The sequence below is a fragment of the Camelus bactrianus genome, chromosome 4, assembly GCF_048773025.1.
Source record: "Camelus bactrianus isolate YW-2024 breed Bactrian camel chromosome 4, ASM4877302v1, whole genome shotgun sequence".
Classification (NCBI taxonomy): Eukaryota; Metazoa; Chordata; class Mammalia; order Artiodactyla; family Camelidae; genus Camelus; species Camelus bactrianus.
This window is the reverse complement of record NC_133542.1, coordinates 74,238,017-74,262,546: the sequence shown is the minus strand read 5'-3', so window position 1 is coordinate 74,262,546 and position 24,530 is coordinate 74,238,017. Positions and strand designations below refer to the sequence as shown.

Here is a 24,530-nt window from a genome sequence, read left to right as displayed (position 1 = left end):
GGGCAGCCTGCCTGGTGTGCTCCTGCTCAGGGGCAAGTGAGGAGGGCAGAGCAGGGAGGACCCATGTGGCTGGGGGTGGTCGGGAGCGAGGCCTTGAAGGAGGAGGCGCATTTGTGCGGCGGGAGAGGGGCGGCGCAGTCCCTGCACGGAGCAGCGGTATTTGGGAGCCAGCCTAGATCTGCACAGCTGGAGCTGGAAATGACACACCTCGCAGATGTGCGGAAACGTGGTTCACGGAGACTCACCCGGAGGCCACCCCCGAGGGAGAGGGTGTCATTCCTCCCTAACCCTTCATCCCTACCAGGGACGGCTCAAATCGTTGTCACTGGGGCTGCGTCCTGGAACTTTGCCTGAAGGTGGAGATACAGTGACAAGGACCATGGTCACCCTCCCGGCGGCTGGATAGCCATTGTCACTGTCTGGGTCTCTGGGGAACTCCTCCTTGACCTTCTGCAAGGGGTTTTATGGGAACAAAATCGCTCTATTATCAGTCAGATCAATTCTCCCATTTTGTAGGTAGGGAAGCTGAGGCACAGAGTGACGGGGCCACAACCCACGGTTCCTAAGGGACAGGGCTGGATGTCAAATGCAGGTGCAGTGGGCCTCGGGGTGAAGCTCTGCATCACGGTGCTCTGCTGCCTGCCTTTAGGCCAGCAGCTCCCTGAGGTCTGAGGTCCTGTCTGTACGGAGCTTAGAGCGTCATCGCTCTTCATCAGTGGGCACCTGCTGAGGCTTGTGTCTCAGACACAACACTCGGCTCTTCGTCTGTTTCTCTCACTAATCCTCACAGCTGTGCCGTGAGGCAGCTCAGGGCTGTCCCATTTCTCAGACGGGGAAGCAGAGGCACAGAGAGGTCAGACAGGTTGCACAGGGGCCACACGGAAAGAAGCGGCAGAGCTGGAATTTGAACTCGGGCTGTGTCTCCAGCCCACATTCAGATCCACCCGCTCAAGAGATACCAAGCCGGTTTGCATGGCTCCTAGTGCCATCAGGCCCATCGGCCAGGGACCTTACTAAGAAAGGTGCGTGCAGCTGCTCCTTCCACCCCCGCGGGCCCCAGGCAGTGGGCTCCCAGTTGCAGGGTGCTCTGTCTCCCAGGACATCCCTGGCTCTGACCTCACCGACGGCTATCCAGAGTGTCTGGTGGCTCCAGTCTCACCCTTTCTCCCTTTTCCATCAATCTTTGTTCCTCCTTCTCTGGTTCCCAGTCACTTGGGCACATAGAAGTGCATGAGCCAGGACCACCTATAATGGCTTATCAGTCTTTGGAATAAGCCCCTCCCTTGGGCTGGCAGTCCAGGCCCTGCATCCTCCAGCCCCACCCGTCTCTGCAGCTCTGCCTCCCTGACTCCCCAGTGTGGCCCTGAGATTTAGGCTCCATCGACCTCTCCCCATCCCTGAAGGGTCTGCAGGCGTCCCAGCCTCTTTTGCTTCTGGCCTGCCCGCCCCTTTCTGGTTCTTATTCTTCACACTCTCTGGACCCCTCGGGCTCCAGTGGCCTCTCCCTCGTCTGGCTTCAGTAACTCTTACTAACTCTTCTGTTCATTTGGGGCTTTGAACTTAAGTGACCTTCTCAATTTCCAGGAATACACAAACTGGGCAAGGCTGCGTGGATTAAAAATTCCTACGCAGCCAGAACCATGGCTTCTTTTGCCTTCTTTTGCCTGGTAGCACATAACAGGTGCTCAATAGATGCCTGAGATTTAAAAGCTTCTTCCTCTGGGAAGCCGTCCTGGGTTGCCCTCAGTGTCCTTGTGGCCCTGAACTCCACCTTTAGGGCACTTTCAAAATTACACAGTACAACCTGCTTCAGCATGGATGGGCCGTGACAGTATGATGCCCAGTGAAGAAGCCAGTCACAAAGGACCACGTATTGTCTGACTTCATTGACATGAAACGTCCCAAATAGGCAAATCCATAGAAACAGAAAGTGGATCATTGGTTGCTGAGACGGGGAGGGGAACGGAATGATTGAAGGGTGATGGCTAAGGGGTGTGAGGCATCTTTGAGGGGTAATGAAAATGCTCTAAAAGCGAGAGTGGTACTGATTGCACAAGCCTGTGCATGTGCTAAACGCCCTTTAAATGGGGGATTGTGTGGTATGTGAATTACATCTCAGTAAAGCCATTAACAATTGCTAAGTAGTGTAATTAAGTCATTAACTGTGTGATGATCAGCTTAATGTCTGTCTCCCTCAGTAGACTATGTGCTCAGTCTCTTTTTTTTTTAAATAGTTTTATGTATTTATTTATATCCTCCCTCATTCTTTTTTAAAGTCATTTTTTGTTGTCGATGGGGAGAGGTAATTAGGTTTTTTTAAATCATTTGTTTATTTATTTTAATGGAGGTACTGGGGATTGAACCCAGGACTTCATGCATGCTAAGCACATGCTCCACCACTGAGCTACACTCTCCCCACTCATTCTTTCTTTCTTTCTTTCTTTCTTTCTTTCTTTCTTTCTTTCTTTCTTTCTTCCTTCCTTCCTTCCTTCCTTCCTTCCTTCCTTCCTTCCTTCCTTCCTTCCTTCCTTCCTTCCTTTCTCCCTCCTTCCTTCCTTCTTTCTTGGTTAATTATTCAAAAAATAGACTTCCTTTTTCTAGAGCAGTTTTAGATTCACAGCAAAACTGAGCAGAAGGTGCAGAGAGTCCCCATCTGTCCCAGAGTCTTTACTTTCACTCCTCTTTTTCGAGGAGATCAGCATAGAATAGGTGCTAGTTAACAGGGGTTGAATGAATGAATGAATGAATGAACTGCCTACTTGGAGACCCTGTCTGTTCTTCTCCACTCACAGCCTCATCAGTTTTCTCCCTCTTCTTTCTCGTCTCAAACCCCAGGCCCTGACCTTCCGTGAGAGCTTGGAGTTCTGAGTTCTGAGAGGTGGGTGCCTCTGCCGGGTGGTTTGTTTTGAATTCCTTCCGCAAGATTCACTCTGAGCTGCAGACAAAGCGCTGGCTTCTCATTTGTTTATGAAAATGATCTGGCCTCTCCCGTGACTGCGAGGGAAGTTAATTAAAATGTGACTTCTCCAGGAGAGGCCCCGCCTCCCTCTGGGCAGGTGCAGGTGGGCAGACGTCCAGCTGGCAGAGGAAGGACAGACAGACTCGGTGGCTGTCGCTGGACAGGGGTGGTGAAGAGGGAGGCGGGGAAGCGGGCAGGTGCCTCCATCTGCACTCTTTTTAGTGAGGGTTGCCTAGGAATCAACAACTACCAAAAGCACTGATGCCTGCGGCTGCAAAACTCATCCCCATGGGAGAGACACTCGTTCTTTCAGTGCGTAAATACTGATTTTGTAACTCCTCTGCACCAAGCTCTGTGCCAGGAGTTCTAAGGTGAAAAAAGCAAACACATAACCCCGTGCCCTTATGAAATTCATCTTCTGGCTAAAAGAACAACTGAACAAGTAATGACAACCAAGCGCACCAGAGGGTTTGGTAGGGGAGGACGGAGTGCCTCTAGTTCTAAAACTTTGTGAGTCTACAGAGTGAAAGTGTTTGTAATACGTATATCTGACATAGGACTGTTATCGATCATACATAAAGAGCTGCCACAAATCAATAAGAAAAAGGCAGGCAGTCCTACGGGAAGATGAGCAAAAGACTTGAATAGGCACTTTATCAAGAAGACGTCCAAGTGGCCAGGATCCATATGTCAAGGTGCTCAACCTCTGAGAAATGCAAAATCAAAACTCAGTGCTGTTGGTGAGGACATGGAGAAACCAGAATACTGGTACACTTGGTGGGAGTATAAACTGGTGCAACCACTGTGGGAAACTATTTAGCAGTATCTATTAAAGCTAAACCTAGGAGATGCCTACCAATAACCCGACAGTTCCCTCCTGGATGGCCGGCAGGAATGAGTGCCCACGCCCACCCAGAGGGATGTCTGAGAATGCTCACAGCAGCTCAGCTCGTGATAGCAAAGCACCAGAAGCAACCCAGATGGCCATCCCAGGTAGACAAGAAAAACGTGGTGGCAAATGCCTTCCCTGGAATACTCCACAGCAGCGGTTCTCAGCTGGGGGCAACGTTGCCCCCAGAGGATACTTGCCCGAGCCTGGAGGCAGTTTTGGTTGTCACAGCTAGGCAGGGGTACCGCCCTCCATCTGGTGGGTGGAGACCAGGGATGCTGCTAAACATCCCCCAATGCACAAGACAGCCTCCATCCCCCAAACAAAGAGTTATCTGGCCCCAGATGCCAATAGTGCAGAGGCTGAGACACTGCTTGCCGGCAACAGGAACGGAAGAACAGCTATGCACAGCCACGTGAGTGGTTCTCGCACGACGTGTGGGGGAAGAGCAGCCGGACACACAAGGTGCGCACTGCTCAAAACTGGAGTGTTGCCTGGTGGAATGAAATAGAACACCCTCCCCCAAATGTGGCTGAGAAGCAGATTCAGCCCTCTGCCCTGGCAACTGGACCTCCTTCCCACCGGGCAAGTCACACGGAAGTCTCCGAGAGGGCCACCTGCAGGGAGCTTGTTTCGGTGTGACTTGAGCGCACCTGTAACAGCCTCCTGGGAGCCTTTGCCCGAGCTCAAGCTGTGGGAATGCTCCTGGCCCTTCTCTCTGTCCCTCTCATCCCAAATACCCCCAGACTTGGAGTTCCATCCTTGGCAAATTCATCCTTTAGGTTTGGGGCCATGTGTCTCAGAATCCCTGTGTTCACCCGTAAACACCCTAGAGGAGCAGAGAACTCACCCATTACCAGTTCAGCTGCCCAGTGAGACGAGCTAACTGGCCCCACCCTAGTGCCACCACCATCAAGCACAGCAACAGCAGTGTCACGGTGGACCAGGCTCCATGGGGGCACTTCACGCCCCCCGCCCCCATGCTGCCAACATGCAAAGCAGTCCTATAAAGTGGCGACTACCGTCCAGATTTCCAGATGAGAAATGGAGGCCCAGACAGCCGCAGGGCCTCGTTTATCCAAAGCCTCACAGTTAGTGAGTGGCCAAAGCTGGACTGGAACCCACACCTGACCCCACACAGCCTTGCTGCCTCTTGGCATTTAGCATCACCTGCCTGGGGCACTCCATTGTCTTTGCCCACGCACAGAGCTTAGATCTGCAGACTGGATTTTGCTCACACAGAACAGGTGATTCTAACTTGTTTGCACAGCACCCTCCACACACACAGAGTTCTTAACTAGCCTTACGCCCAGGGGAGCCCCAGGTCCAGTCTGCTGTGTCATATGTAGACTGGGGTTATGGGAAGAACCGTCATTTCAGTGACCTGGACACGGGACAGCTAAATGAAGCCTGGGTCAGAAATGGAAAAAAAGGAAAATCCAGATCTTGGGTTGGCATTCTGGGGAGAGCCAACTTGAAGAAGATTCCAGCGGGGCAGCCAGGGAGAACAGGAGTGCTGAGGGTTCTCCAAGGCGCTTCCTGGAGGCAGGAAAGAGGGTCCAGCCAGATGTGGGAGGTGCTGGCTCTGACCTGGGCCTCCTTCCCAGCTTGTCCTTCTAGAAACCTAGAGAAAAGCTGCCTGGGAGAGAGGTCGGCAGGTCTCTGGGCACCTCAGGGGACCAGTGAAAGACGGACATACAGGTGCTTGGAGGAGCTCCTGACCCTAAACTTCCAGATGCAGGCAAACTGATTTTGACAGACCTCTAAGATCAGCTGCCCTTGGAACCCAAGGGAATTTGAGACCTGACGGTATTGGTCACCGGCTTTGCCGTGGCAACCCCACTCAGATATCCATGAAATTGGTGAGACGTGGCCACAAATCTCAGCTTTGATTGGCCACCTGGGACCCCAAGCAGCCTGCCCCTCTAGCCCAGAATAGGATGAGAGATGGCTCTCAGCTGGAATGTTCAAAGGTCCTGGGGCAGATGGCATGGTTGTTAGACCATGTGAAGCCTGAGAGCACCCTCCCCGTCAGGGATCCCTGGGAACCACACCTTGTTCTCTTTACTACAGAAATAAAGAAAGAAACTAGGAAGAGAGTGAACATTTATTGAGCACCTCGTATGTGCAAGGCTCATGTACTACACTGGGGCCTCATTTAGCAAGCCCCTTTGTTGAGCACTTCCTGTGTCCTGAGAGTTTTTTGTGCTTCTCCCTGAACTCTGCCAACCCCACTGGGAGGTTGGTTTCCCATTTGACAGAAGGGAAAATTGAAACTTAAAGAGTTTCACTCTTTCCCAAAGCCACCCAGGTAGTAAATGAAAGAGCTGGGGTTAAACTTGGCCCCCTGACATCGTAACTCTGTGCTCACCCACAGCAGCCCCTCATGACAGCCCTCTAAGAGAGGCCACATTGTTGCCACTGGACAGATGGGGGAAATCGAAGCTCAGAAAGAGACAGGCCGATGGATCCCTTTCAGCCCCCAAATGCCAGCCCTTATTTCTCGTGGCTGAACTCTAAGACATCTCATGCAAAACCCTCAAGGTCTTTGAAGAGGCACAACACTTTGCACAACGGGCAATTGTGAAATATTGGAAGCTATTCAAATCTGGCCCAAGAGCTGGAATCCCCTGTCGTCCAAGTGTTAGAATCAAGAGGTGAATGTGGGAGAAAAATCCCGGCTCTGAGTCACGCCACCCCGCCCTTCTCGGCAGCTTTCATACTGCGCCTTTTTCTGAGTTTCCTCTGTCACAAAGTGGCTTGGCTGGGATACAGCTCTGGGTGACAGCTGTCCCCATCAGCAGACAGCTTCATTAAACCTCATTAAGATGTCATCCCTCGCTGCCTTATTTCCCATCTCTCAGCTCTAATTAAAACCATCTCTCTCCCCGTCCCAGGGGGTCCTGGGATTCTCTGGGCTCCTTCTGCACAGCAGCTCTCTCTGCTCCCCCACGTGAAGGACCAGGCCCTGGAAATCTGCGCTGGGACCCCGGCTGGGGCAGGCAGCCCCGGCCTGGGAGCCCCCTTGGAGCAGCCAGGCGCCAAGATCAGGACCACTGGGGCTCTCTGGAGGCAAGGGCAGGCGGCGCTTCCCGCAGGCTGCCACCTTGCTCTGAAGTCACCTGAGACCCAGGAAGGAAGGCTCCCAGCCCTGGAGCCCTGTCAAAGCCAATTTTCCTGGGACAACTTCGAAACAAGTGGCCTGACCTCGTAACTCAAGTCTAACAATTCCCCACTCCATATACTTTTAGAAAGTTTTCTCCAGCCCCTGTTTTGCACCAAAGGGGCAAACATGGGTGAAATCAGCCGGCTTTGTTTCTTGGATGGTCTGAACTGGGGCTCACTCTGGACAAACGGGCCGGTGGTCATTTCTAAGATGGGTTTTCTGACTGGGAGCTGGATGCCTGGGTTCTAGACCTACCTTAGATGCTCATCCGTCAGGAGCAAGCCCCAGTAAGGAATCATCCCCACGTCTTGGCAGCCCCAGAAGAGGCTCATTAACCCTCTTGTCCGGCGCCTAACTGAGTGTTTGTTCGATAGTTGAAAAGCCTCCACTCACTGTCCTGCATTCTGGTAAAATGCAGTTCTGTGAAATCCCAGTTATTGCCTGGTAGTTATTAAATAAATATCTGTATACCACTCTACCCACACGCACACATCACGGAGGGGGAGTTCATTATTGTAAAACAACTTAAGATCCTCGAATGAAAAGCACAATATAAATGCAAATTGTGATCATGATTAGCATAGAGGATATTTATTTATTTCCATAATGAGAACCTCAGATAAACAATCACGGGAAATAAGGTGCATTATGCATCAAAGGACCCCGGCATCGCCTTGGAAGCCAGACGCTCTGAACCATGTGTATTGTGTGAGTGGCAGTGTTCTGAACATCGCGTTACGATACTAGAAAGCCGCACACGGGGAGACCACAGCCGTAGATGATCAAAGGCATATAAAACAACGTTAAGTGAAAAAAAACCAGCAGGCTTCAACATTTTACATAGACTCTAGTTATGACCGTGGTAAAAAAAAAAAAGATTCATTGAAGAAAGATGGCTGGAAGGAAGCAGAACAACTTAAGTGACCGTGTGAGGTGTGTCGTTAGAGATGGGGCCTCCTGGGGCCGGGGCTTGTGATTCCACTTTTAGGATTAGAAAGGTCAAAAGACTGAGTTAAAGCCAAAGTGTCTGTTTTCTGTATACCTGCCAAGGGTCAAAGATAAGGTTCTTTTCCCGTGAGAGTCTAACTCTGCTGCGAGGTTGTAATGGGGGCCAAGCTGGCTGCCGCTGGGTTGGGGGGGAGGGGAGGAGGCAGTCGCGGGCCCAGCGGGAAGATACGGGAAGCCAGCAAGTCAATGTCACATAGAGCTAGGACCTCGCTCTGCTTCTTCCCGTGTGACCTTGGGCAAGTCACTGGATGTGTCTTGTCGACTTTCCTCACCTGTAAAACCTCTCCAGGCCGAGGCTTTGAGCCCAATAGCCAGTGGCTTCTGTCACTGCTGTCATTGTTGGGATTGCTAGCGCAGGTCTCCAGCTCAGCCCGCGGAGAGCCCCGGGCCGTGCGGCCCCCTCGCCAGGCCCCACTGCGCCTGCGCGGCCGCCCCACTCGGCCCCTGCCTGGTTCCCACGGCCGCAGGCTGCCTGCGTTTCGTCGCCTGCCTGGTTCCTCCATCCTGCGTGGGGCAGCCCCGGCTCCCTCGGTGCCGCAGCTGATGGATAGCCCTTGCCGGGCTAGGCGGTCACGGTGACAGGGCCCCCGGTGTTCCCTCCCCTCCCCCTTGACAGCTTGAAACCAGGTCCTTCATTTGCATTTACATGATCTCGCTGTGCAGCTTATGAGATCGAGAGATTTATTTGCTACTTAGCTTGATGTTTGATTACACTCGGAGAAGGCAGCAAGCAGCAAAGTGCACGGACGCCTTGCTCTGAGCCTGCGGCCTCGGGGGGCCAGTAACTCAACAGCAGGTTTAGGTGGATGAGGGGGGAACGCGCAGCAGCTTGAAAAAGGCAAACGTGAGAGGTTGGAAGGAACAAACGCCATGATTTGGATTAAAAAAAAAAAAGCAATGCAAACTGGCTGGGTTATGAACAGACCCAAGTCACTCTCCTGAGGAAGCTCATTGTCCTGCAGAATGAACTCCCAGAAACTTCCTCCCGGGCAGAAGCAGACACTCCTAAAAGAGATGTACCTCCGATGTTGGGAGGTGGTGAGAAAGGACTCCTGCTCCCAAGGACGGCTCTCGAATCAGAACATCTGGGTCAACACTGCCTCTGCCAACGGTTCCTGATCTGCGAAATGGGGAAAACAGTGCTTTGTCTTAGGTCTGTGGCTGAGATGAGAAAATGGGGTGACCCCGCAGCATGATGGACACGGAGCGGGGACCCAGTAAATGGAGCATTTATGGGCACAATTGGTCATTTTCTGAAGACATGACGAATAAAGCTAAACGGAGAGAAGTCCCCCAGTGCAATGCTCTGCCGTCAAGTGCCACCTGCCTGTTTTTTGGCTACCCACCGTGCAGGGTTTCATCCCAGCCCCCAGCCAGCCAGCTCCGGATGTGCACAGCTGAGCTGTGCTCGAGGAAGGCAGACTCGTTTTCCTAACAATCTGAGCCAGGCATGATTAGGAGCAGCGATCCGCTTCTGCCAGCCTACACCCCGCCACATTCCAGATCCAAACAGAAGTCATCTGGCACGTGACTGGGACTTTAGAGTTTAGTGCTTAAAAACTCAGGGCCAAATGACTGGATTGGAATTCTGGCGTCTCAACTCTGTGTGACCTCGAACAAGCTGCTGAACCTCTGAGCCTCAGTTTCCTTACCTATAAGATAGGTGTCATGGGGGTCCCCAGCTCATAGGGTTGTTGGAGCATTTCCTAACGCAGGGGGCATTCTTAGCAGAGGGCCTGGAAAGTGCTTAATAACAAGTAGTCGTGCACTAGCCAGTAGATGTCATTCGCCTCTCCGCCGGTGTGAGTCGCCATCGTCCCTGCCTCCATTTGTGCAAACAGAAAACTAGCAATAAAATTACTATGTCTATCTGATGGTTCTTCAAAAAGTTAAAAGTAGAATTACCATATGACCCAGCAACTCCACTTGTAAACATAGACCCAAAGGAACTGAAAACAGGTGTTCAAACTAATTTATGTACACACATGTTCACAGTAGCAGTATTCACGAGAGCCAAAAGATGGAAACCCCCCAAATGTCCACCAGCTGATGAATGGAAAAAATGCAGTCTCTCCATATACAGTAGAATCTTACCCATGAAAAGGACTGTGGTCCTCATATATGCACGGACCTTGGAAACACACGCTAAGGAAAGAAGCCAGATGCCAAGGGCCACATACTGTATGATTCTATTTATCTGAAATGTCCAGAGTAGGCAAATCCATAGAGACAGAAAGCAGACAAGTGGTTGTCTGGGGGGAGGGGAGAATGGGGGGTGACAGCTTAGAGGCTTTGGGATTTCCTTTTGGGGTGAGGAACGTGTCTTGGAAGTGGATGGAGGTGTGGATTGCACAGCATTGCAAAGGTCCTAAATGCCACTGAATCGTACACTTACGAATGATTAGTAGTTAATTTGATGTAAATTTTGTCTTAATAAAAAGAAAAATTAGTATGTCCACAGGAAGGATATGCCATGCCTCCCATCCCGGCAATTTAGGAAACTCCTCTCTCTTCGGGATGGGAAAGGAAAGAAATGCAAATGAAGTGGCCACTGCCTCACTGTGGGACAGCGTGGTCCAAAGACTTCACTCAACTTCAAGGAAGTGAGGCTAGGAGGAGGTGGAGGCGGGGGCTGGGGGGCTCCGGGCTGGGCCATTTCCCACCCGGATCTTGCTGCTCTGATAGTCCCATCGGCAGGAGCTGGTCCAGACATGTCCGCTCAAGGCGTCTTAGAGCTTCATGACTATTTGAAGGCAAGCCCGCGGACCGGTGGAACTGCATGGACCCCATTTCATCTTCTGCCCCTCCTTTGTGTGGTGTGGCCTCACTTTTGGGAGGCAGCTAGCGGTGGAGGGGAGAAGGAACACTGGACTGCGGGTCCGGAGACTCGGATTCTCGCCGTGCCCTGCTCCTCCCCGCCTCCCCTGTCCCGGGACTGGGACCAGACGAGTGACTGTTACTCTGAGTCCTGCACTATCTCACGGCTTGGAGTGGAGCTCAGAGAGCCTCAGATGGGTGATGAAAAGAGGCTCCCAAGCAAAGCCCTCATCCTGAGCCAACTGGGCGGCCGCTGGGAGGTGTGTTTTATTTGAGGGGTCTCGACATCAAACCTCTTGGAAGAGAAAGTTCTATGGTTTTAAGAAAAAAAATCACTCAGTTTGGCCATCTCAGAGGTCCTCTCTGCTTCCACCTTGTGTATATTGATGGGATTGGAATCCAGACTCTGATCCTTCCTCATCAGGACACAGGGCTAACCGTTCCCACCCCAGGGTATAATGACAAGGTTCAGACGAGATGCCCGTACTAGAGGTGCCGGGCACTCAGCAGGTGTGCACCAGCTGGGACGGGCTCCCCTCTGCCCCCCTCTCCCAAGTGCCACCGGTTTGGTATCGGAAGAAACACCAACAAGTCTACTTCGATGTCGCATCAGCAGGAGAAGGCGTATGCTTCCAGACGATGGAGAAGTAACAGAGTAAGAGGCCCCTCTGCCGAGGTGGGGCTGATGGCAGGAGAAGGAAGTAGCATGTGCATTTGGTCATTTGATCAGTTCAGCTGCCAAGGGTCAAAGCCAGTGGGCCTTAGAGGCATTAGATGTAAGAAAGAGCCTCCCTACCAAAAAAAAAAAAAAAAAAAGGAAGGAAAGAAAGAAAGAAAAAGCAAAAGCAGAGAATGATCTATGTACTTTTCAAAACTTAAAACAGAAATCAAAGGAAAATGGAACTGTTTTAAGTTTTGACAGCTGCAGGGATCATTCTGTTTGGTTACTCTATTTATGTTTTCATTTTCTTTATAGATTCATTGAAAATCGCATCATGTAATAGGGAAGAAAAATGTTCAGTGTTTTCTCCCCCCCGATAAACCCTTGTTCCTTCCCGAGAACAGATGAAAACCCCAGCTCCAGTGACTCCTGTTTTGATGTATATTTCATGATATCTCATTGATTGTAAGTTTTATTTCCATGTCAATAAAAAACCGGTATTGTAATAAATGAGAAGGAGTTTAACACAAAATGGCAGCTGACCTGTTAGCATAGCAGATAGCAGAAGCGGAGAAGTGGCTGGAAAATGCAGCCGGCTAATAAGGACGGCTATTGATTCCGGCACGAGGCTGGGCGCTGGAGGACAGGGTCCCACTGCACCCCCGCCCCCGCCTTTTGCGGGCTTGGGGTTGTTTTCTGGTGGCTTCTGGTTGCCGTTTTACAGGGAGGGTGAGGCCGGGCCCTGAGCAATGCTTCTTTTATTTAGAAGAGGCAGCAGCAGCCACTTACTGGGCGCAGGGCACTGCCCTTGGTACCTTGGAGCATTCAGAGATGGATAGTAACCTAGGTGCAGAGGGACGCGTGCAGGGAGGGAGTTGGAGGATGGTGGCTGATCAAGGAAAAAGATGGGACCACAGGAGGCATTAACCACACGCTTTGTTGGTGGCACTTGGACAGGGGTGTCCAAGAGGGAAGTCCCTCACAATATGAGGCTGCCTGGGCGCTTACAGGAGAGGGGGCAGCCATCCAGAAGGGGAGGAAGGCAGGGGAACTCTGGGGGAGAGGGGGATGGAGGGGTGCCCAGGTATCCGGGTGATGCACTCAGGTGAGTCTCTGGGTCTGAGAGTTCAAAGGGCAGCAGCGGCGTGGGGTCTTATGACCACAAGGCTGTATCTTATCAGTGGCCAGATGCTGGTGTAGTTCTAAGGGGTATGCGAAATGGGGAGGCCCCCAAATGGCTAAAAATCTGCTTGTTTGGGCTACACTCTCCGGGAAGTGGAGCTATGGGGGCTAAAAGCAGAAAAGGCCAGCTGGCCCGCTGTGAGCCCACAGGAAGGCAAGAGTTTCCAGACAGGGGGAGCCGCACAGGCAGTTTCCCGCCTCGTGACTATGAAAGGAGGGCAGGAACCAGGAGGGCTGGGAGGCTGGAGGGCTAAAGGGGAGGGCCAAGCCGGGAGGGGAGCCTTGGAGAGGCTGCCTCTCCCCGTCTCTGGCCTCAGTGTTCCCATCTGTAAAATGAGGGAGCAGAGCTGATTGGTCTTTGGGCCCCTCTGGCTCTGCCGTTCTCTTGCTGAAGTGTGTCTGGACCCACGTCACTTCAATCTACGCTGTCTGATTCTTTTGTTCAGGAAGCCAGAGCAGCACTGTGGGGAAGCTTTAGGGTCAACCTGAGCTGGATCCCAGTATCAACTCTCCATCTGCTCGCTCATCTCTCACACCACCCAGTTCATAGGCCTGGGGTGACGAGAGAACATTCAGTGTCCGTCACATAACAGGCACCACTAAATATCTGTAGCAGGACTGACGGAGATTATTATTGGAAGAAGTTGATGCTCCCTGTCCCATCTCCATCAGCAGCATCTGAGCCTGCTGACCAGCTCATGCCTGCCTGCCCACCTGCACTCAACCAGAATGACCAGAGCAAAGCCAACTGCGTTGCCCTGGGGTGGAACTCTACCCATGGCCTCTCCGGCACAACCCACCAGCCACTTTGAGGCCCCTCCCTGGGTTTGTAGGAAATCCTCTAGCTGCTGAGCTGCGCCAAGTACAAAGGATGGAAAGGATTTGAAGAATGGGTTAATGAAGACATTGGATCAGACAAAGCTGGTCCTCCAAAACCCTCCCGCCTACCCACCCACTCACTCGTGTCTGTATTGACAACTGAAAATGGGAAATGCCAAGGCTCCGTGGTTGGGAGCAAGGAATGAACCATGGGAGAGAAGGTCTGAGCTCCCCCGAAGACGTCCGGTGCAAAAGACAGCTGAGCGATATTAACTGATATTAACTGAGGACGAGGGCCTGTGCTGTAAATGATTGAATGGGTAGCTTCTCAGATGGAATCAGACTGCATAACCCAGGTAAAGATTTCAAATATACGGTGTAATTGCTACATGTGAAATCTGTTTGTACTTAGCTTTTAGTGTTGGAAATTACCAAGCTCCATTGCTGCTCCTACCACTAATCATTAAAAAATTAAAAGTGCGAGTACCCATTATGGTAGAAGACTCCAGTGATGGTCTTGATCCAACTGATGAAACAGACGGATTTGGTGCAACTGAATAATTTTCCTCTTCTCTGCACAAAATCAGGAATGCTAGTCATACTCAACGGCTGGGGCGAGTGCTTACAAACTGGTACAGATCAGCCCATAATTACCAAAATAGAAAAAGAACAGCATTTTGTAATGAATGACAAGCGGCTGAGCGGAAATCTAATTTGGTCTAATTAAGCAGCCTTTTGTGAGGATTTGTCTTCAGATGAAAAGAGGGAGCCGAGGAGATCTAAATGCAAATGAGCTCCATCATTTTGGTTTTAAAGGGCGAGGCTGAGACAGCGTCTTCACGCCTGGCCCTCCTCTTGTTACGTGCTTCGTCCTCTCCGTGTCACCCGAGCTCGCGCCAGGCCCCACTTGCCTTGCAGGAGCCTCACATTTCTTGCCCCTTGCCTCTCAAATCTTTTCAAATAGGCACCTCTGGTCAGCAGAGCTGTCAGGGAGCTTTTGCTTATTCGGGAGCACATTTTATTTTGCCCAAAGTAATAAAAGCCAGTGGGGTTTTGCTTACTAGAGGAATCTGCTGCTGCTCTCTGAGGGCGCACCTCCTGAGGTCTGGAGGGTTGAATGTACACCCAGTGCGATCAGCACTGGCAGAGCAACTGGGGAAAAACCAATGCTGTGTGGCAACCTGGAGGGGTAGACCAGATATCCGCCTGAGCTTCCCAGGCTGCTGTCAGCTCAGAGGCTTGAGGCTGGAATGCCCATCTCTTCAGCCAGTCACAGGCTCAATCATCAGACTGGGTGGGTTCTCTCTGGTCCACAGGGGATTACAACACACACCTCGCCCCACACAGAAATGCTGGCAGAAGCCCCTTAGCTTCACGCAGATACTTCAGGGATAAGCAGAGGCCAAACGCTTGGCTGCTGTCCAGGGGGTCATAAGATCACCTTCAGCTTCAATAATTCACTAGGAGGACCCGCAGAGCTCAGAAAAGCTGCTCTGCTCGTGGCTGTGGTTTATTATAGCAAAAGGATCTGGACTAAAATCAGTAAAGAGAAGAGGTACGTGAGACAGGGTCCGGGAGAGACGAGGCACAGAGTTTCCAGTTGTCCTCTTCCAGTGGCGCGTCTGCTTCTTCTGATGTCACTGATGTGTGACAATACGCACAGGGCACTGCCAGCCAGGGAAGCTCACCGAGCCTGGTGCCCAGGCTTTTGCTGGGGGTTGGCTGATCACTCGTGTGGTTGACCTTGGCCTCTAGCCCCTCCAGAGGTTGAACTGACACCGTGTGGCCCAACCTGCACCCCCTTCATCAATCACACTGTTAGCCTGGACCAACTGGTGAGACCCAGGCCCCCAGGGAAGCCAGACCCGCTAGTCAGCAGCACGTTCCAAGGGCTTGGAGGTTGGAGGTTTACTTCCCTGAGGCTGGGCCAAGGCCAGCCCTTGCTCAGAACGTGCAGGATGTGGACAGTCCAGACCTGCTGAGTTAAGCGTTTATGGCACGTTGGCTGGTACCGTCTTCCCAGCTGCCCCTACCGAAGCGGTAAGGCTGTAAGACTGGTTGGGCTGGGTAGACTGAGAAGAGTGAAAGCGAAGCCCACTTCCCCACACCGACTCCACGGCCTCTCCTCTTAGCTTCCTCTTTGTTTTCCAAGAAATTGTGACCTTGGGGGCCTTTTCATCTTCCAAACGGGGAACATCTGAACCAGCGAGGGAGCAGGTGGCTGTGGCAGCTCCTCCCCAGCTCAGCCAGCTCAGCGGCCCCTCTTTGAGGCCCACGGGCTCAGACCATGAGGGCCTGCTCCCAGACTGCCCGTCTGAGTCCACAGCCCGGTGAGTTCAGCCATCCCCTCCTCATCCCCAGATACCTGCTTTGGCCTCAGAAAGCCCAGGAGTGGGAGCCAGGAGGAGGGTCCCGAACTGAATGTGGGGCAGAAGGGGTCACAGAGCATCCTGCAGAGAGAAATAGCGACCCAGACCCATGGGTTGAAACCTAATCCCCAGTGTGATGGTGATAGGAGGTGGGGCCTTCGGGAGGTGATGTGGTCATGAGGGTGGAGCCCTCGCAGATGGGACTGGTGCCCTTATAAAGGAGGCCAGTTAGCCAGCTGTCTGTAAACCAAGAACCCAAACTTGCTGGCACCCAGAGCTATGAAAATAAATGTTTGTGGTTTAAGCCTCCTAGTTTGTGGCAACTCCTTATAGCAGCTCAAGATAATCTGAGTCACGGCTCTGTCTCCAGTGCCTAGAAATAATTCTTGGCATGTAGTAAGTGTTCAATAAATCTTTTTTGAATGGTGAATGAATGGATGACTTTTCGTAACCTAAGAAGCAGGTCTCCTTTTGTACCAGTTTTACAGATATAACGCTCAGCAAGGTTACATGCGTGTCCAGGGTCACCCAGCTAACAGCCAGAACAGGGCCGAGAGACCAGGCGTGCCTGACGCCAGGCACCCTCTGGCTGGTGATCCTATGATCTCCTACAGGCTTTTCATTGTCCTGCAGCACAGAGAAAATCATCAGCTTGATAGGAGGCACCAAGGTAAATGCAAGAGGCTGTTCGTGGCTCCAGCTGCCCGAGGCCTGAGGTCAATGTCACAGCACAGGCAGGTCAGGAAGTCCTCTCTCTTGCCCTGAGCCATCTCCTCTGAATTATTCCCCTGTGGCTGATGCAACAAATCATCAAACACTTGGTGGCTATAAAGAATGAAAACTTGCTTTTGCTCAGTCCTGGAAGCCAGAAGTCCACAATCAAGATGTCAGCCGTGCTGGTCCTTCCGAAGGCTCTCGGGCAGGGTGTGCTCCACGCCTCTGTCCCAGCTTTTGTGGATGTTGGCAGCGCTTGGCGCTCCTTGGCTTATGGATGTCTCACTCCAGTCTCCACATCCATTTTCACATGGCCTCTTACCCGTGTGTCTGTTTCTCACATCTCTCCTCTTTCTAAGTTACTGAATTTGGGATTCACCCTAAATGCTGTAGGGTGTCATCTTGAGTCCTCAACTTGATTACATCTGCAAAGATCCTATTTCCAAATAAGGTCGCATTCACAGGCACTGAGGGTTAGGACTTGGACATATCTTGGGGAGGCACTCCTCAGTCCTATTAACAACCTGACACCCCGGTGCCATCCTGCCATCCGTGCTGACCAGCGTGGGGCGAGGCCACCATCACAGCACAGCCCTGCGCAAACAGCATGTCATGGGAATCACCTTGGTGTCAGGCACTATATCTAGATGAGCTGGACCCGGTCTCCTGGGACTGACCTCGTGTATGTACCTTTTACAGTTCACGGGAGACGGGAGATGACCAGATTGGATAAGCTAAGATCTGGGGGCCCAGAAGCGGAAAGAAGCTTGGCCCCGCCCCAGGAGGTCACTGGGGATGATTTCTCAGATCACATGGTATATGATGCAGCAAGTGAGGGGTGAGCTGGATTTTTCTGGCAGTGACGTGGAAGGGGCGTTCCCGGAAACGTGGATCCTGGGGCCAAGCAGAGGATAAGACACACGCAGAAGGGGCACAGAGGAGACGGGCCTTAGTGTCCCAAGGGAAGTGTAACAGGCCTTGGGGATTCCAAGGAGGGAGCAGTTCCTCTGCCCGCCAGGCTCAGGGCAGACTTCCCTGGAGAGGCAGCATTCGAGAAGGACTTGGAAAGCTGAACAGAGAGAGATGGGGCAGCGTTTCACGGTGTGTGGCAAGGCGGCAAAAAACATGAACAGGAGACATGGGCAGCAGAAAATGGTCCAGCCGCCTGGGGGAAAGAGGGGTAGTGGGGCCAGGCCGTGCCAGGCTGTCTCCCTTAGGGACTCAGGGACGGTTGGGAGACAACGGTGGTGGGGCAATCTGTACTGCAGTTTAGGGAAGTTCGACTGATAACTGAGTACAGCAGAGACTGGAAGGGCGAGCAGGAGGTGGGGGTCCCCCAGGAGCCTGGTTCTGCCCTCCAGGTGGGAGGTGACAAGATCTGAGCCAAGAGGGCAGCTGTCAGGACCGTGCTGACTCAGTGTCCATGCGAGATGTTTGAGCCGTTCCGTCTCAAGTGTCTCCGAAGGTGAGTCGATATATAGAAAGGTGCTGGCTGAATTTCACAAGGATTCTGTATTCTTCCTGCTCCTAAACTAACCCACATCCCTGACCAATTCGCCCAGATTTCTCCCTTGACTGGGGCATGCCAGATAAGCAAGTACTAAAAAAGTTAAGGTCCTAAGTAGGCCCCCTCCCCGCCCCAGCATCCCCTCCGCAGGAAGCCTGGAGCCAGCCTGGGGTCCTGCGGTGTTCCCCGCTGCAATTCAGCCTTAGAACAAGGATTAAATACGCGTACTGGCCCAGATTTTCCTCTTCCCCATGATGCGTGATGTCCAGGCTGGGTGCTCCCAGATACCTGGGGCATCAGAATATCAGAAAAGTCTGAGTTTTAAAGCCTAGGAAACAAGCTCAAAGGAGACCTCCAATACTTTCCTGAAATCAGCTTGAAATGCAGTTCCTCCCCTCATCAAAGACCTCCAGCTCGGTTAAGGCCGCCGGCCAGTAGCAGAAATCTTCTTCTACCAAATAATCCCCGTTCCAACAATAAAATAGTTAAAAGCTTTGTCTAAAAGGATGTGCTTTCTTAATGTAAAACAATCTCAGAAGGACAGAGCATCTTTCCTATTCTACACTCCAGAATTCCCCTTAGAAATCAAATATAATCCTCTTTAAGAAGCTTTAAATAATTTTGAGCTTTCTTATTGACTTATTAAAATGCAGCTTAAAACACGTCTTCCATGCAATCCTTTTACAAGGGTCAGGGATATAAAGTTTGAAGAAATACGATTATTAGATCAGTTGGAAAGACTTAAGTATGCAAGTGCAATTTTGACTATTTCGGAGGAAACTTCCCTGAGCCTTTCTGATACCCGCAGCAGCCTGTCCTGGGACAGGGGTGCGCTGTGCCTGCCCGCCCACGTTTTGCTAACTTGGTGATTCCCGACAGCTTCCCAGAGCAGGAAAATCTGCTGCCACCACCCTACTCACGTTTCCCCCGCGGCGCATCCCTGGCCGCTTCATCTGAAAGCCTCCCTCTGGTCCTAATGACTGAACATTCTCAGAAATCCCTTTGTTAACAGCTTCAAAGGGCTTAGAACATTCCAAGGGTGGGCTTTGATCCCTGGCATCCTTGAGCAAAATGTACCAACAGTGTCCCGATGCACCACGAACCTTCGCATTTATCCCTCGTCACTAAGTGATGCCCCTTCCTCGGATGAGTGGAGTCAGAGTCACAGATCACTGATTCTCATGTTTGAATGAATGAGTGAGTGAATGAATGGGTGAGCGAATGAAAGCGTGCATGCACACGGCCTTCCGAAGCCCAACAGAAGGCCACACAGAACAGGGGTGAGGAGAACCACGGTCCTCCAGGACCACAGGCACTCCCTGCTTAAATGAAAGATACTGACCGATCTTAAGATTCACATTAAACTTTGTTGTTAACCAAGCAAGATTTTTGTCAGTGTAAATCCTTACAAGAAACAAAGCCCTGTTCTACAACATACTTCTATATGTCAGACAGGTTTTGACTAGGATTTGGCAGAAGAGGAGTGGATGTGGTCGATAGGACATCAGGGTCCAGCAATCCGAGAGGGACAGTGCCAGGTTCTGTCACAACTAGGACCCGGGCACCAGTGCCGGGGAAGGCTCCCGAGACACGTCCATGCATTGTTTGGTTTCCACACATCTAGTTTGGCCTGGAGTTGCTCTCTCTGGATAAAGGAAGTCATCCCCACAGGCGGACCATTTTGGGGTTCAGTGTCCAGGTATGGGAGCCGTGACTACCTGCCTGGGCTGAAACCCAAGCTCTGTTATTCACCAGCTGGACAGCCTCGAGCAGGCGACTTCACCCTCGTTGGCCCCAGTCTCCCTAGTTGTAAAACAGGGAAGCCAAATGGTAACCGTCTCCGAGGGTTCTTAGGAGAATCAGAGAAGAGGACGCCCCTCGAGAATCAGGCAGAACCCCGTGAAGTGGCTGGTTCTGTGGGTCCAAACCGGAAAACACTGGCGCTTTCCTGTGCTTCATCCCAACACTTCGCCCAGGACCGATGTGACCAGAACACGCTCTGTCAGGTCTCAGTGCGCCCAGTGCTGGTCACGTTGGTACCCGTGCTGCAGCTTGTTGGTTTCATTCTACGATGAAGAGCCACGCGAATAACTTCCTAAGTAACCGGTCCGTCTCATCACAGAAGCCTCCCCGAGCACCGTCACTTACATGCACCTGCAGACAGTAGCTAATGGCAGGTCAGTGCCAGGCACCGTGCTTAGTTCTGGGGACACTGAACGAGAGACGCAATTCTTGCCCTCCACCCGAAAAGCCCTGGTAATTTACTGACGGACAGAAACAAGGGAACAGGTGGTCCGGGATAGGCCATAGCAGCCGTGATAGGGGTCTGCTCAGGTCCTGGGCTCCCCTGCCAGACTTAGCAAATAAAAAATGCAGGACACCCACAGGTAAATTTAGATTATAGATAGATAGATAGATAGATAGATAGATAGATAGATAGATAGATAGATAGATAGATAAATAAATAAATAAATAAATAAATAAATAAATAAATAAATAAATAAATTTAAATTTCAGATTAACAATGAAGAACTTTTTTTAGTATAAACACATCCCAAATATTTCCCAGGGCATATTTATTACTGCATGGGACATTCTTATTATTCATTGGTTACCTGAAATTCAAATTCAGCTGGACATCTTATAGTCTATCTGGCGGTCCTAGCCAGGTAGGAATCCCAGTTCGTCCCCAGATGGGGGCCGAAGACTGTTGTCATCCTTATCAGAAATCACTTTGGAATCGAGCAGTGACCCCTGGCCCATTACCAAGTGACCGGGGCCCACATTCGTCACGGTCCGTTTGGGCTGCTGTGACGGAACACCACGGCTTGGGTGGCTTCGACAACAGCGCTCTGGAGGCTAAGTCCAAGGTCAAGGCTCTGGCGGATTCCATGTCTGGTGAGACGCCACTTCTGGTTTCAGACGGCCAACTTCTCACTGTGTCCTCATATGACAGAAAGGACGAGGCAGCTCTCTGCATTCCCTTTCAATTTTGTTTTTGTTTTGAAGGGGAGGTAATCAGGTTTATTTATTTTTTTGATGGAGGTACTGGGGATTGAACCTGGGACCTCGTGCATGCCAAACACGTGCTCTACCACCGTGCTATACTCTCCCCCAACCTGGGGTCCCTTTTATAAGGGCACTGATCCCATTCGTGAGGGCTCCTACCTGATGACCTAATCACCCCAAAGGCCCCACTTCCTAATACCGTCACTTCAGGGAGTAGGTTTCAAAATACGAATTTGTTGGGGGGACACAAACATTCAGTCCATTGCAATTTATCTTTCAGGTAAAAATCATACTCCTCTTAAAACAGATGCCCCTATTAAAAAACAAAACAAAATAAAACAAAACAAAACAGCCCGTGATAGCTGCGCTAGCTGTAACCTGGGGCTGGGCGGGTCTCCCAGCACCAACCTTCCTGATCATGTCTATAACATAATGTAAAAATATCCCAAAGTGGAGGAAACATGGGACTCCAGGAAGTGGTGTTAGAAGTCTGATGGAGTGACTGGTGGACCCTGAGTAAGGCCTGTAGATGGAAACAATGTCAGTTTCCCGGTTTTGATATTTCATTAGTTAAGATGTGGCTGTTGTGGGGAGCTGGGTGAAAGGTACCAGGGACCTCTCTGTGCCGTTTTTGCAACTTCTTATGAGTCTATAATTTATTTCAAAATTAAAAGTTAAAAAAAAAAAAAGACAGAGCCAGTGAAATACCCTCATAAAAGAGAATGTCGCTGCCAATATAGGGTTGAATGGACTTTGCAAATAACTCTCATTTTCTGGGAAACACAGATGCGCCTCTATGTCCCCTCACGTCCTCCCCTGCCCCTGTTCAGCTGCCGTGGTATTTTCCTTCATTATGCCAGCGCCTCAGAAGTAAACCTCTCTAATTTTCTACACCACAGCTATTTATTTAAATGCTAACTCGCATTATGAAGTGATAATCCACACGCGCAGGAGATAATTTATGAAGCATTTAAATTAAGAGGAGCAGCTAATTGGGAGCATGTGTCTTATAAGCCTTGCTAACACCAGAAAACTACAAATTAGGGGGGAAATGGAAGATATTTTTATCTTGCTTTTATCTTCTTTTGGAAGGCACTTGGAGGAAAAAACCACCTCCGTGCTCACCCGCGCTGGTCCCCAGCCCTCTCGTGGCTGGTGCCCCGGCCCCAGCGTTCGCTCGGGCTGCTGACAGAGACCCCCTTCCACCCAGACAAGTGGTGGATTTTCCCCACCATGCTTTTTCTAACAAGGGAGCATTTTTTTTTTTCCTTCGAAAGCATCTCAGCTCCATTACAAAGATGCAGGTGGCAAAGACTGGTATGTGTGAGGCATTGACCCCTGACTGGAGGAGAGAGGAAATTTGGGGAAGGGGAAGATCAAAACAAAATACAATGGCAGGGAGGGTAGAGCATGTGCTTAGCACACACGAGGTCCTAGGTTCAATCCCCAGTACCTCCATTTAAAAAAAAAATTAAATAAATAAATAAACCTAATTACCAACTCCCCCCCACCCAGGGAAAAAAAAAAAACAAAGGAAAAAAATACGATGCAATTTATAATTATTTCAGTTCTTCCATTTTGAAAAGGGTTGCCTGGTTTATGCACACTGGCTGAGAGCTCAGTTTGAACAGACAGGGCGCTGTGTATGCCGGGGAGATCATTCACTCATTCTTTCAAAAGATTTTCATGAACACCTACCATGCGAAAGGCACCAGGGGTAGAGCAATGAGCAAAAAAGACGTCATGGTTCTTGGCTGCTTGACAGTTACGTTGTAACCAGAGAGGTGGCCATGACAGGATGAAGCATTTAATTACTCCCTTGGTGTTAGAAAAACGAAGACCAATATTGAAGTGTGTGGAGGGGGCTGTGCTCTGGTCTGGGTTGGTCAGGGAAGGCTTCCCAAGGGAAAGACATTTTTGAGTTGAGACCTGAAGGGTGAGGAATAGCTGGGTGAGAATGAGCTGGGTATGGGCAGGGGCTGGCGGGGCAGGGGACACGGAGCCCCTGCGTTTCCAGTCCCAGGGAGGCACGATCTGGGACAGGTCGGGACAGCCCCATTCTAGGGTCTGGTTCCAAGGCACTAGGAGCCTTTGAAGGCTTTTGAGCAGAAGGAGAAGGGTGACCTCATCATATCTGCTTTTGCTGTGTGACTCTTAACCCAGAACACTTACACACGCACAGAGCTTTTAAAAGGATGCTCCCCTGCCCCTCCTCACACCTGTTAGGATAGCTACTATTCAAGAAAGAAAGAAAGAGAGAAAGAGAGAAAGAAGGAAAGAAAGAAGGAAAGAAAAGAAAGAAAGAAGGAAAGAAAGAAAAAGAAAAAGAAAAAGAAGAAAGAAAGAAAGAAAGAAAGAAAGAAAGAAAGAAAGAAAGAAAGAAAGAAAGAAAGAAAGAAAGAAAGGAAGGAAGGAAGGAAGGAAGGAAGGAAGAAAGAAAGGAAAATAAGTGTTGGTGAAGATGTGGAGAAATGGGAACCCTCATGTGCTGCTGGTGGGAATGTAAAATGGTACAGTCATTATTGAAAATAGCATAGAGGGTCCTTAAAAAACTAAAAATAGAATTACCATAGGGTCCAGCAACTCCACTTCTATATATATATCTCCAGAAGAATTGAAAACAGGGTCTTGAAGAGATATTTGCACACCTGTGTTCATAGCAGCATTATTCACAATAACTAAAACATGGTAGCCACCATGGATCAATGACTAGATAAACAAAATGTGATATATACATATCAATGGAGTATTATTCAGCCTTAAAAAGGAAGGCAGTCCTGACACCTGCTACAACATAGATGAAGAACCTGGAAAACGTTATGCTGAGTGAACTAAGCCAGACGTAGAAGGACAAATATTGTCTGATTCCACTCACGTGAGACCCTGGAGTAGTCAAATTGCTAGAGATGGAGAGTGGAATGGTGGGTGCCGGGGGGCGGCGTGGGGAGCTGTTTACCCCGTACAGTTTCAGTTTTGCAAGATGGAGAGCGTTCTGGGGATGGACAGTGGTGATGGTTGCACAACAACATAAATGTACTTAACGCTATTAAACGTACACTTAAAAGTGGTTAAGCTGATAAATGTTATGTTGTGTGTACTTTACAATTAAAAAAAAATAGGATGTTCCCAGCCTTGGGACACTTGGCTGTGACGAATGTCATTGGTTTATCTGAACTGAAGAATTAGAGCTGGTGGGAGCCCAGGGTGGTCTCTCCTGGCCCCTTCCACTGCGCACATCCTTGGGGGGTGACGGGGAGGGATCGGACAGGCCTCTGGAAGAGGCCCCAAGGGTGTGGCAGATGGGGGTCCTAATGCTCTTGAAGGACAGAAATAGCTCGTCAGGGCCTCTCTCGGTCAGGTGTCCCCATGCCAATGCCGTCTTTATTTCCTGGGGGCCTGATAATGCAGGAAATTGCTCAGTCGGGAGAGC

The 24,530-nt window shown here is 50.7% G+C and overlaps 1 protein-coding gene across 2 annotated transcripts in view; it reads right to left on the bottom strand.

The window, feature by feature from the left end:
• The window catches only part of CFAP77 (cilia and flagella associated protein 77), a 123,100-nt gene that overhangs the window by 55,884 nt on the left and 42,686 nt on the right, over positions 1 to 24,530 (bottom strand). The gene's annotated exons all lie outside the window — the stretch shown is intronic.